This window comes from Mobula hypostoma, chromosome 25, assembly GCF_963921235.1.
Source record: "Mobula hypostoma chromosome 25, sMobHyp1.1, whole genome shotgun sequence".
In the NCBI taxonomy this organism is placed as follows: Eukaryota; Metazoa; Chordata; class Chondrichthyes; order Myliobatiformes; family Myliobatidae; genus Mobula; species Mobula hypostoma.
This window is the reverse complement of record NC_086121.1, coordinates 43,534,617-43,549,255: the sequence shown is the minus strand read 5'-3', so window position 1 is coordinate 43,549,255 and position 14,639 is coordinate 43,534,617. Positions and strand designations below refer to the sequence as shown.

General features: G+C 43.8%; 1 protein-coding gene across 1 annotated transcript in view; it reads right to left on the bottom strand.

The window, feature by feature from the left end:
- The window catches only part of LOC134337688 (mucin-2-like), a 221,663-nt gene extending 209,857 nt beyond the window's left edge, over positions 1-11,806 (bottom strand). Inside the window, exon 1 of the mRNA XM_063032880.1 lies at positions 11,762-11,806. The gene's annotated coding sequence lies outside the window, so the exon portion shown is untranslated. The remainder of the gene's footprint in view (positions 1-11,761) is intronic.
- Positions 11,807-14,639: the final 2,833 nt, after the last annotated feature.

Here is a 14,639-nt window from a genome sequence, read left to right as displayed (position 1 = left end):
CCCACCACCGATGTTAGGCTAACCAGTCTATAATTCCCCGCTTTCTCTCTCCCTCCTTTTTTAAAAAGCGGGGTTACATTAGCCACCCTCCAATCCTCAGGAATTAGTCCAGAATCTAAAGAGTTTTGAAAAATTATCACTAATGCATCCCTTATTTCTTGCACTACTTCCTTAAGCACTCTAGGATGCAGACCATCTGGCCCTGGGGATTTATCTGCCTTCAATCCCTTCAATTTACCTGACACCACTTCCTTACTAACATGTATTTCCCTCAGTTCCTCCATCTCACTGGACCCTCTGTCCCCTACTATTTCTGGAAGATTATTTATGTCCTCCTTAGTGAAGACAGAACCAAATAGTTATTCAATTCGTCTGCCTTGTCCTTGTTCCCGATGATCAATTCACCTGTTTCTGACTGTAAGGGACCTACATTTGTCTTAACCAGTCTTTTTCTTTTCACATATCTATAAAAGCTTTTACAGTCAGTTTTTATGTTCCCTGCCAGCTTTCTCTCATAATTTTTTTCCCTTTCCTAATTAAGCCCTTTGTCCTCCTCTGCTGGACTCTGAATTTCTCCCAGTCCTCAGGTGAGCCGCTTTTTCTGGCTAATTTGTATGTTTCTTCTTTGGAATTGATACTATTCCTAATTTCCCTTTTCCACGGGTGCACTACCTTCCCTGGTTTATTCTTTTGCCAAACTGGGATGAACAATTGTTGTGGTTCATTCATGCGATCTTTAAATGCTTGCCATTGCATATCCACCCTCAATCTTTTAAATATCATTTGCCAGTCTATCTGAGCTAATTCACGTCTCATACTTTCAAAGTTACCCTTCTTTAAGTTCAGAACCTTTGCTTCTGAATTAACTATGTCACTCTTCATCTTAATGAAGAATTCCACCATATTATGGTCACTCTTACCCAAGGGGCCTCTCACGACAAGATTGCTAATTAACCCTCCCTCATTGCTCAATACCCAGTCTAGGATGGCCTGCTCTCTAGTTGGTTCCTCGACATGTTGGTTCAGAAAACTATCCCGCACACATTCCAAGAAATCCTCTTCCTCAGCACCCTTACCAATTTGGTTCACCCAATCTACATGTAGATTGAAGTCACTCATTATAACTGCTGTTCCTTTATTGCACGCATTTCTAATTTCCTGTTTAATGCCATCCCCAACCTCACTACTACTGTTAGGTGGCCTGTGCACAACTCCCAGCAGCGTTTTCTGCCCGTTAGTGTTATGCAGCTGTGCCCATTTCATTCCACATCCTCCTGGCTAATGTCCTTCCTTTCTATTGCGTTAATCTCCTCTCTAACCAGCAATGCTACCCCACCACCTTTTCTTTCATGCCTATCCCTCCTGAATATTGAATATCCCTGAATGTTTAGCTCCCATCCTTGGTCACCCTGGAGCCATGTCTCTGTGATCTCAACTATATTATATTCATTAATACTTTGTGAACTAACCTCCTCTCTCCTAGTCTCTTTAATTTGATTCCCACCCCCCAACCATTCTTGTTTAAAGTCACCTCAGTAGTCTTCACAAATCTCCCCGCCAGGATATTGGTCCCCCTAGGATTCAAGTGCAACCCGTCCTTTTTGTACAGGTCACACCTGCGCCAAAAGTGGTCCCAATGATCCAAAAACTTGAATCCCTGCCCCCTGCTCCAATCCCTCAGCCACGCATTTATCCTCCATCTCATTGCATTCCTACTCTAACTGTCGTGTAGCACAGGCAGTAATCCCGAGATTACTTTCTTTGGGTCCTTTTTCTCAACTCCTTATATTATCCTTTCAGGACCTCTCCACTTTTCCTACCTATGTCATTGGTACCTATATGTACCACGACCTCTGGCTCTTTTCGCTCCCACTTCAGGATATCTTGGATGCGATCAGAAATATCCCAGACCCTGGCACCAGGGACAAACTACCATCTGAGTCTCTGGACTGCGTCCACAGAATCGCCTATCTGACCCCCTTACTATCGAGTCCCCTATTACTACTGCCCTCCTCTTCCTTTCCCTATCCTTCTGAGCTACAGGGCCGGACTCTGTGCCGGAGGCTCGGCCTCTGTTGCTCCCCCCAGGTAAGGTGACCCCCCCAACAGTACTCAAACAGGAGTACCTGTTGTCAAGGGGCACAGCCACCAGGGTACTCTCACTGGGGTGCGCATGTGCCTGTCGTGCATGCAGCCTGTTACAGCCATTCCGATCGGATTCTTACTTTTTTCTTCTTACTTTTTAACTTACATTATTCTTTTTTTTTCATGGTAACACGTTGAAGCTGCACCTTCTCTAACATGCTGGTGGAGAGAGTTTATTTGGGTTTTTAGCGCTGGAAATAGTTACATCCCAACACACGGGACAGAAGCATGGTCACATTTTTTATTCCAGGGACCGGCTGCTTGTGCTAATGCCGGCCAGTTTATTGAGCAGAGCGGCGGACACCCCTGCTGAAATCTGGAGGAAAACACATAGAGGATGCAGAGGGGGATCACAAAGTCGAGGAGTGAGGACGAGGTCGAGACAACAGAGACTTATGGAGAAGAGGAGTTCGGTGGGTAATAAAATGGATGAGTTCATGGCACTAGCCAGGCGTCAGAGAACATTTCAGGAGTGCAGTGTTATGTGCTTCACTGGAATGGGGCTGCACGAGGACATACCTGATCAAATCTTTTCCATGGACGGCTTCCAGACCGTTCGGGCTGACCAGAAGTGCACTGAGAGCGGTAAGCGTAAAGGAGTTGGGTGCTTACTGTTCTGGTTAACAACGGATGATGCAATCCGGGTCATATTATGATCGAGAAACGTGTTTGTAGACCGGATATTGAACTTTTTACTGTTGGACTTCGGCCACATTCCACCGAGATACAACACTGGGCGGCACGGGAGGTCGTTCCTGCCTGTGGCCATCGAACTTGCAGCTCCTCCCATAGAGGGTCAGACACCCTGAGCCAATAGACTGGTCCTGGACTTCTTTCCATTTGGCATAGTTTGCATTTTGTTGTTTGATTGTTTGTGGTTTTTGTATTGCTATATTTATGCTCTATTCTTGGTTGGTGCGGCTGTAATGAAACACAGTTTCCCTCGGGATCAATAAAGTATATCTATCTATCTATCTATTACCTGACTCTTTCTCTTCCCCCTCCTAGCCGTGACCCACTTGTCTGCCTCCCATGGCCCCGGTGTGACCACCTGCCTGTAACTCCTCTCTATCAACTCCTCACTCTCCCTGACAAGACAAAGGTCATCGAGCTGCAGCTCCAGTTCCCTAACGTGGTGTCCCAGGAGCTGCATCTCAGAGCACCTGGCGCAGATGTAGACATCCAGGAGGCCTGGAGACTCCAGGACCTCCCACATCCGGCACCGAGAACAACAAGCTGCCCTCACACTCATACTTCCCTCTCTCCTCAAATAACAACAAAAAATGAATACCAAACCTTCTTCGCCTCACCCGTTTCCGCCTAAGCCCGTTGAGCCGAAGCCCTTAAGCCTTCACTCTGCTCCCGGCTCACTCCGCAGCTCGCAAACTATGCTGCCCGCTGTATAAGGCTCTGTTCCTTTTAAATTTTCTGCGCTTCACTGCCCGATGTCACACGCCTGTGTAGTCCCGCCTCTCTGTATGTCGATGGAAAAAAAACCCAAAAAATTCAAAAATGGCTTCCTCCGCACTTCCGTTCCAATTCTCAGACTTCCTTCTCCGAATTAAACCTCAAGCAGGATTTCTGTCCTTTTAAATCTTCCGCGCTTCACTGCCCGATGTCACACGCCTGCGCAGTCCTGCCTCTCTGAATGCCGATGGAAAAAAACCCGAAAAATTCAAAACTGGCTTCCACTGCACTCGTAAGGAAGGCAGATGCAATGTTAGCATTCATTTTGAGAGGACTAGAATATAAAAACAATACTACAGCTTTGTAAGGCAATGGTCAGACCGCACTCGGAGTATTGTGAATATTTCTGGGCCTCTTACCTAAGAAAAGGTGTGCTGGCAGTGGAGAAGGTCCAAAGCAAATTCCAAGAATGAAAGGGTTAAAGTATGCAGAGCATTTGATGGCTTTGGGCCTTTACTCACTGCAGTTTAGAACAACGAGGGAGGATCGCACTGAAACCTGTTGAATATTGAAACGCCTAGAGGGAGTACAAAGAAGGTTCACCAGATTGATTCCTGGGATGGCAGGACTTTCATATGATGAAAGACTGGATCGACTAGGCTTATACTCGTTGGAATTTAGAAGATTGAGGGGTATCTTATTGAAACGTATAAAATCCTAAAGGGATTGGACAGGCTAGATGCGAGAAGATTGATCCCGATGTTGGGCAAGTCTAGAACGAGGGGTCACAGTTTGAGGATAAAGGGGAAGCCCTTTAGGACCGAGATTAGGAAAAACTTCTTCACACAGAGAGTGGTGAATCTGTGGAATTCTCTGCCACAGGAAACAGCTGAGACCAGTTCATTGGCTATATTTAAGAGGGAGTTAGATATGGCCCTTGTGCCTAAAGGGATCAGGGGGTATGGAGGAAAGGCTGGTACAGGGTTCTGAGTTGGATGATCAGCCATGATCGTACTGAATGGCGGCGCAGGCTCGAAGGGCCGAATGGCCTACTCCTGCACCTATTTTCTATGTTTCTATGTTTCTAGGCAGAGTGGGTGTAGAGAGGTTGTTTCCTGCAGTGAGTGAGTCTGGGTCTAGAGGGCACAGCCTCAGAAAACAAGGATGTCCCCTTAGAACAGATGAGGAGGAATTTCTTTAACCAGAGGTGCTGAATCTGCAGAATTCATTGTCATGGATGATTGTGGAAGTGAAGTCATTGAGTACAGTATATTTAAAGTGGGGTTTGATTAGTCAGGGCATCAAAGGTTATGGAAGGAAGGCAGGAGAGTAAGGTTGGGAGGACAACCCTGAACCCGAAGGGGACCAGTATCCTGGTGGGAAGGTTTAATAGAGCTGTTAGGGAGGGTTTAAACTAATTTGGCAGGGAGATGGGGACTGGAATGATAGAGCGGAGAAGGGGGAAAACAGAAATAAATCTAAGATAGTGAGCAGTACAGAGGTCAGGAAGGACAGGCAGGTGATGGGGCAAATTTGCAGCCATTGGGATGAGTTGCAGTGCAATCAAAGCAAAAAGTACCAAATACTGGTCTTAAGGTGTTATACTTAAATGCACGCAGCATAAGGAATAAAGTGGATGATCAGCTACAGATTGGCAGGTATAATATTGTGGCCATCACTGAGACCTGGCTAAAGGATGCATGTCTCTGGGAGCTGAACGTCCAAGGATACACGGTGTATCGGAAGGATAGGAAGGTAGGCAGAGGGGGAGGCGTGGCTTTATTGGTAAGAAATGATTTTAAATCATTAGAAAGAGGTGATATAGGATCGGACGGTGCAGAATCTTTATGGATTGAGCTAAAAAATCGCAGGGGTAAAAGGACCCTGATGAAAGTTATATACAGGCCTCCTAACAGCTGCAGTGATGTGGACTACAAATTACAGCAGGAAATAGAAAAAGCTTGTCGGAAGGGCAGTGTTATGATAATTGTGGGGGATCTTAACATGCGAATGGATTGGGAAAATCAGGTTGGCACTGGATCTCAAGAGAGAGAATTTGTAGAATGTCTACGAGATGGCTTTTTAGAACAGCTTGTTGTTGAGCCCACTAGGGGATCGGCTGTACTGGATTGGGTATTGTGTAATGAACCAGAGGCGATTAGAGAGATTGAGGTAAAGGAACCCTTGGGGGACAGTGATCATAACATGATTGAGTTCACTGTGAAGTTTGAGAAAGAAAAGCCAAAATCCGATGTGTTGCTATTTCAGTGGAGTGAAGGAAATTACAGTGGCATGAGACAGGAACTGGCCAGAGTTGACTGGAAAGGGACACTAGCAGGAAGGACGGCAGAGCAGCAGTGGCTGGAGTTTATGCAAGATGTGAGGAAGGTGCAAGACAGATATATTCCAAAAAAAAGAAATTTTCGAATGGAAAAATGATGCAACCGTAGCTGACAAGAGAAGTCAAAGCCAAAGTTAAAGCAAAGGAGAGGGCATACAAGGAAGCAAAAATTAGTGGGAAGACAGAGGATTGGGAAGACTTCAAAAGCTTACAAAAGGAAACTAAGAAGGTCATTAAGAGGGAAAAGATTAACCATGAAAGGAAGCTGGCAAATAATATCAAAGAGGATACTCAAAGCTTTTTCAAGTATATAAAGAGTCAAAGACAGGTGAGAGTAGATATAGGACCGATAGAAAATGATGCTGGAGAAATTGTAATGGGAGATAAGGAGATGGCGGAGGAACTGAATGAGTATTTTGCATCAGTCTTCACTGAGGAAGTCATCAGCAGTATATCGGACACTCAAGGGTGGCAGGGAAAAGAAGTGTGCGCAGTCACAATTACGACAGAGAAAGTACTCAGGAAGCCGAATAGTCTGAGGGTAGATAAATCTCCCGGACCAGATGGAATGCACCCGCGTGTTCTGAAGGAAGTAGCAATGGAGATTACAGAGGTATTAGCAATAATCTTTCAAAAGTCGATAGATTCTGGCATGGTTCCGGAGTACTGGAAGATTGCAAATGTCACTCAGCTATTTAAGAAGGGGGCAAGGAAGCAAAAAGGAAATTATAGACCTGTTAGCTTGACATCGATGGTTGGGAAGTTGTTGGAGTCGATTGTCAAGGATGAGGTTACAGAGTACCTGGAGGCATATGACAAGATAGGCAGAACTCAGCATGGATTCCTTAAAGGAAAATCCTGCCTGACAATCCTATTACAATTTTTTGAGAAAATTACAAGTAGGCTAGACAAGGGAGATGTAGTGGATGTTGTATATTTGGATTTTCAGAAGGCCTTTGACAAGGTGCTACACATGAGGCTGCTTAACAAGGTAAGAGCCCATGGAATTACGGGAAAGTTACATACGTGGATACAGCGTTGGCTGATTGGCAGGAAACAGAGAGTGGGAATAAAGGGATCCTATTCTGGTTGGCTGCCAGTTACCAGTGGTGTTCCACAGGGGTCCATGTTGGGGCCACTTCTTTTTACGTTGTACAACAACGATTTGGATTATGGAATAGACGGCTTTGTGGCTAAGCTTGCTGATGATACAAAGATAGGTGGAGGGGCCGGTAGTGCTGAGGAAACAGAGAGTCTGCAGAGAGACGTGGATAGATTGGGAGAATGGGCAAAGAAGTGGCAAATGAAATACAATGTTGGAAAGTGTATGCTTATGCACTTTGGCAGAAGAAATAAACGGGCAGACTATTATTTAAATGGGGAAAGAATTCAAAGTTCTGAGAGGCAACGGGATTTGGGAGTCCTCGTGCAGGATACCCTTAAGGTTAACCTCCAGGTTGAGTTGGTGGTGAAGAAAGCGAATGCAATGTTGGCATTCACTTCTAGAGAAATAGAGTATAGGAGCAGGGATGTGATGTTGAGGCTCTATAAGGCACTGGTAAGACCTCACTTGGAGTACTGTGGGCAGTTTTGGGCTCCTTATTTAAGAGAGGATGTGCTAACGTTGGAGAGAGTTCAGAGAAGATTCACTAGAATGATTCTGGGAATGAGAGGTTTAACATATGAGGAACATTTGTCCGCTCTTGGACTGTATTCCTTGGAGTTTAGAAGAATGAGGGGGGACCTCATAGAAACATTTCGAATATTGACAGGCATGGACAGAGTGGATGTGGCAAAATTGTTTCCCATGGTGGGGGAGTCTAGTACGAGAGGGCATGACTTAAGGATTGAAGGGCGCCCATTCAGAACAGAGATGTGGAGAAATTTTTTTAGCCAGAGGGTGGTGAATCTATGGAATTTGTTGCCATGGGCAGCAGTGGAGGCCAAGTCATTGGGTGTATTTAAGGCAGAGATTGATAGGTATCTGAGTAGCCAGGGCATCAAAGGTTATGGTAAGAAGGCGGGGGAGTGGGACTAAATGGGAAAATGGATCAGCTCATGATAGAATGGCGGAGCAGACTCAATGGGCTGAATGGCCTAATTTTTTTCCTATATCTTATGTTTGTGATTAGGGTTAACCTCCCACAGCACTTCATTACAGTTGCCGTAAGCACTTCCAGATGGTCCCCATGCACTTCTTGGACACTAGTACAGTAGATGCACCTCTGAAAGTTCTACCCTATGTACCCATCAAGAGCGGTGGAAACAGGCAAGGCCAGCCAACAGGTCACTGGTGAAGATGTATAGCCCAATCCCCTGTACCATGGACACAATGGATTACAGAAACTTTCATGAATTCCAACCATACCATTGACCTTGTATGAAGGAGACGGAAGGTCACCAGTGGCCAATGCTCCACTGGCAGCTAAGGGCCGAAGAAGAAAAGAACAATAGATGCATTTTTAAGCAGGATGGAACTTCAGTATACAGAAATGAGAAGTTGAATATGTCCATAAATATTCCAACAGTTGCCATACCAGCCTGAGATACCAGCTGATATGGTAGGTTATTTGGTACAATGTGTTAAGTGATATCTCATGCTGGCATGGCAATTGCTCTACTCTGAATTGATACAATCTGTAAACACAGCCCGTTCCTTCATATGCTTTTCACTTCAACCCATCCACCCCGTCTACATGGTGTGTTGCATCAGGAAGGCTAACAATATTGTCAGGGATACTTTCCACTCTGGGCATTCCCGTTTCTCTCCTTTACCTTCGAGGTGAAAATACAAGAGCCTGAAAGCCCAAATGCCCAGACATATAAACAGCTTCTTCCACACTGTTACCAGACTTCTGAGCTAATCACCTCCTTCACACATCCCCTTCCCGATAATGTTCCTACATTCTCACACTTTTAATTCTGATAAAGATGATTCTGGTTCTGATTCTGATGTGCTTGCTAAATGACACCTTAAAAAGTCAGGTTTCCAAATACCACTCCACTTCTTCCCATTTGGAACTTCTGCAGCAACTTTTGCATTGCGACAACACGCGTAGGCATCACTAGTTTCTGTACTGTACATAAATATTTCTCACAGCTGCACGTTCCTGCCCTCGAGTTTATGATGTAGCTGTTTCTACTGTTTCATTGTGCCATTCTGCCTTAAATGAGTTAGCAGTTCTTTCACGCTTCACACCCTTTGCTTCTTTGAATCAACAATTCCTTCAACAAAAACAGTATAAATATACCAGTTCTAAAATCTGCAGACAAATCTTCGCAAACTTCACATTGTCAATACCATCCATAACAGAAAACAGAAAAGGAAATGTGATTTTGTACAATCGTGAAATATACTTAACATGCCAATGAGGTAGAGGGTGACAACTTTTTAAGTGCAATTTATATTCCTAGTTGGAAACGATGTGTAGCACACACATGCTTACTCCTTAGAGAGAACATTGCTCCTGAACCAGAGTGGGTAAATTCACTCATCAACACTGAACCTGTGCACTCACTTTCCAGGACTCTACAAGTTTTGTTCTCAATGTTTATTTATTTATTGTTTTGTTTATTTTCTTTTTGTATTTGCGCAATTTGTTGTCTTAGTTGTTTTCTATCTTTGTGTGTAGTTTTTCCACTGGTTCTACTGTATTTCTTTGTATTTAATATGATTCAGGAGCAATGTTCTCTCTTAGGTGTATGCAAGAAAGTGAATCTCAGTAGTATATGATGTCATATATGTACTTTGATAATAAATTTACTTTGAACCTTTGAACCAAATGCCCTGTTTTCGTGCTGCATGATAGATTTTTTAATGTTAAGGCAATCAAGGGATATGATGTCGGTGCAGCTGAGGGTAACAATCAGGGTCACCCATTTAAAATTGAAATGAGGCAAACATTTTTCTTTCAGATGATCACGAATCATAGACATCTGCACCAACCAGTAGTAATCACATCTGTAGTAATCACATCTGTATTAATCCCAAGTTCCAATCCTTGGTCCACAGGCACTTGTTAAATGCTGTCAATGACTCTGCTCCCACCACTCCCTCAGTCAGTACGTTCCAGATACTCATCTCACTCTGTGTGAAAAGGGTCCCCTCAAATCCCCTCTAAATCTTTTACCCCATTCCCTTAAATCTAGGTTAGTTTTATCTACTCCTGGAATTGTCTTCCACACAAGGAAGGGAGCAGAGACTTACCAAGTTTAAGGCAGAGATACATAAATACTGGATAAACAATAAGGAAAAGGGTTGAGAATGTGGGGTTGCAATCAGACCGGCCATGGAGCTGGTGCAATGGCTGAAGGGTGCACACCTGCTTCTAGGTATTCTGGATCTACACAAGTCCCAAGGCCAGTGAATGCATAATCAGATGTCATATCCCACTAACAACCCTACCAGCTGCTCAGCTTGATCACTCATCTTGTTTCACCTTCCACTATAATCTTGGGCAGGAATTACAGAGGACCTTGTCCTTCGCCACGGGTGAGGTGCCAGAGGATTGGAAGATAACTAATATTGTTTTGTAGTTTAAGAAAGGCTCTAAGAATAAGATGTGGAATTATAGGCTGGTGAACCTGACATCATTAGTGAGTAAATTATTGGAAGGTATTCTACGGGTCTGGATATAAAGTATTTGGGTAGACAGAGCCTGATTAAGGACAGTCAATGTGGCTTTGTGGTGGTAGGTTGTGCCTCATTAATATGAAAGAGTTTTTCAAGGAGGTCATCAGGAAAGTTGATGAAGGAAATGCATCGGATGTTGCCTATATGGACTTTAAGCAAGGTCTTCGACAAGTTCCTGCATGGGAGGCTCGTCAAGAAATTTCAGTCACTTGGTACTCAGGATGAGGTACTTCATTGGATATGACATTGGCTTTGCAAGTGAAGCCAGAAAATGGTGATAGATTGTTGCCTCTCTGACTGGAAGTCTGTGTCTAGTGGTGTGCCACAGAGATAGATTCATAGATGCCATAGATGATTGACATTTATATCAACTATATGGATGATAATGTGGTCCAAGATGGCACTGACCTGCGACCTCTATTGAGTCGCAGATAAGATTTAGTTGTTTATTTTAACTGTTTAATTTTTTTATTTTTTAGGTTTGTAAGAATGTTTTTGGGGACAGGGAAGGGTGTTCAGGGTCAAGTTAGGCTTTAGGAGCAGGGACGTTGAGCAATTAGAGATCAGTCTGGAGTCTAAGTCTCCACTACACTTTTGAAGACCAGCACCCCGGATGTCGAATATCAATGGTTGGATGTCAGACGTCGGACTGGCAGAGAGTGAATGATAACCGCCCAGGGCTGCGAGTTGTTGGCAGTTTTTGAAGCTGGAGTTCCATGCTGGCAGGACGAATGTGATCCATTCACCCCTTCTGTTCGTGAAAGGAGAAGACTGGCGTTTGAGGACTGGTACAGGTTTCCCCCACCATCCAAAGGTAGAGTGTTCCTATGAAACGGTTCGTAAGCCAAAATGTCGTAAAGCGAAGAAGCAATTACCATTTATTTATATGGGAAAATTTTGTGAGCGCTCGCAGACCCAAAAATAACCTACCAAATCATGCCAAATAACACATAAAACCTAAAATAACAGTAACATATAGTAAAAGCAAGAATGATATGATACACAGCCTATATAAAGTAGAAATACTTTTCCACAATCATTGCCAGCACTGTTCTCCGTAGCGAAAATCTCACGCAAGTGTCGTCGGCAGAAAATCTCATGCAAGCGCTGTTGGCAAGAACACTCTCTCCAGTAACCTTCAAGCTATGAAGCTGCCAAATCATACCAAATAACTCGTAAAAATACACAGCCGATATAAAGTAGAAATAATGTATGTACAGTGTAGTATCACTTACCGGAATTGGGACAGCGCCAAGCACACTGATGATGGTGTGTTAGGCTGAGTCGTCGCAGGTTGGGTGGTGCAGTGGCCCCCACCCTCCAGGCCGCCGAGCGATACATTGCTGCGAAGCACGCAGGGGTCCAGTGGTAGCTGAGAGGCACACAGCACATCTTTAAGAAAAAAGCCGAAATAAACAAGCTAAATAATTAGGTGCTGCCCAACACGTAATTGTCAGCCCAGATCGATGTCGATTTCCGATTGCATCGTCTCTGATCTTCTGAAAGCGAAAACGGGGTACTAATGTAGGTCTTTTGTAACAGTGAGGTTTCGTAAAGCAAACGTTTGAAAGCGAGGGACACCTGTATTTGGAGTCCCATTATTGATGAGTCTAGAGTTCAATGCCTAGTGTTCACTGCCTGGAATCAATGCTGACGATTGAAGCTCAAGGATTGAATCAGTCGTCCAGCAATCAAGGCATGTTAGCTGGAGTTGAGTATGAGAATCTCTGTAAGTCTGCTGGGGAGGTCAGCAGAGTGCCCCCAGCACATTCTTGGGTGTGTTGGTTGTAAATGCAAACACAGTTCACAGTATACTTCAACCTGCACAAATAAGTTTCAAAGCACTTTCATTTACAAAGAATGTATCAATTACACAACCTTGAGACTTGTTTGCTTACAGGTAGCCACAAAGTAAGGAAAAGAAAGACCAACATCTGATGCACAGAGAAAGAAAATTAAACACAGATCATGCAAACAATTGAAGTGAACAACAATATTCCAAACCAAATTGAGTCCTCAGACCCGAACCCTGGAGCAGAATGGAGCAGGCCCAAAGCCTCATATTAGTTGCAGCTGGGGCTGCCTTCATAGCCTCAACACCACAGAGAGGGGAGTTACCATCATGGAGAGCGAGCAAAACTGGATCTTGCCTTCGATTGCGACATCCTGTCTTTTCAGTCTATATGGGCCAGCGTTTAAATTGACTGAACAACAGAACAGCGAGGGTTATGGGCTGAGTGCAGGTCGGTGGGACTAGGTGAGAGTAAGAGTTTGGCACTGACTAGAAGGGCCGAGATGGCCTGTTTCCGTGCTGTAATTGTTATATGGTTATATGGTTACACAGTGAATGGGGGGGCACTGAGGAGTGTGGTAGAACAGAGGGATCTGGGAATATAGATCCATAATTTCTTGAAAATGGTGCCACAGGTAGATAGGGTCATAAAGAGAGATTTTGCAACGTTGGCCTTCATAAATTAAAGTATTAAGTACAAGAGTTAGGATGTTATGTTGGAAGTTGTGTAAGATGTTGGTGAGACCTAATTTAACATATTGTGTGCAGTTCTGGTCACCTTCTGCAGGGAAGATATCAATAAGTTCGAAAGAGTATAGACACAGTTTACATAGATGTCGGAATTTGAGGATCTGAGTTAGATTAGATTATTAGATTAGATTACATTATGAGGACACTCAGTCCTCGTTTATTGTCATTTAGAAATGCATGCATTAAGAGGTGATACGATGTTCCTCCAGAGTGATATCACAAAAAAACAGGACAAACCAAAGACTAACACTGACAAGACCACATAATTATAACATATAGTTACACCAGTGAAAAGCAGTACCATAATTTGATAAAGAACAGACCACGGGCACGGTAAAAAAAAAGGTCTCAAAGTTCCAATCAATTCCCAATAGTCCCGATAGCAGGCGGCAAAAGGGAGAAACTCTCCCTCCCATAAACCTCCAGGTGCCGACAACTGCCAATGCATTGGAAACGCCTGACCACAGCCGTCTGAAAACTTTGAGACTCCGACCAGCCCTCCGACACCGAGCACCGAGCACCATCTCTGCCGAGCGCTTTGATCCCGCCCCAGCCGCCGAGCAACAAGCAAAGTCGAGGACTCGGGGCCTTCCCCTCCGGAGATTCTGGATCACACAGTCGCAGTGGCAGCGAAGAAGGCGTTTCAGAAGTTTCTCCAGATGTTCCTCCGTGCTTCTCACGTCTGTCTCCATCAAATCAGGATGGTGTACGGCATCCTACTTGACAGATTACAGATATCATTCTATTTTCCGGCTTTTGTTCTGTTCTGTATGTATCTTAATTGAGCTAACTTTTTTTTACTTATTTTTTTACTGTTTTACAATTAGCTGATCTTTTTCATATTTATACCTTTTTTTTAGGGAGCGTATACCGGAAGTCATGGGGGTAGTTTTAGCGCTTGCTTCTTTCTGGCGGGTCTGCTTTAGATTTTGCCTTGGGGTCTTGGGGTGGGGGGTGGTGGGAGGGGCTTCACGTTTTAGTTTGTTTCTCTTTGGGCTATATACATTATTGAAGTACTGGTTGCGTCCTTTTCCCCGGTATCTTTTGTATGTTCTGTTTCCTCTCCGGGTTTGTGGGTCGCGCCTATTGTCAATCCTCCTTGTTGTGGGTTGACTTTAGGATTTATGGAGTCTATTATTAATTTTGTCTCCTGGAATACTAATGGTCTTAATCATCCTATTAAAAGGAAAAAAGTTTTTAAAGTGTTCCGGAGACTTAAAGCACAAATTTTATTTTTACAAGAGACCCATGTACGGAGGGGGGACAGACTACGTTTTTTCAAATTCTGGAAGGGTCAACAATTTCATTCGAACTCCAATGCTAAGATTAGAGGCGTCTCTATTTTTATAGATTACTCAGTTACTTTTATACAACAGGATATTATCTCTGATCCGAATGGTAGATTTTTATTGGTTAGTGGTTTACTATTTAATAAAAAAGTAGTTTTGGTTAATGTTTATGCTCCTAATATGGATTGTCCGGAATTTTATAAATCATTGTTTGATCAGTTTCCGAATTTGAACGAGTTTTCATTGATTTGGGGCGGAGATCTTAATACCTGTTTATCTCCA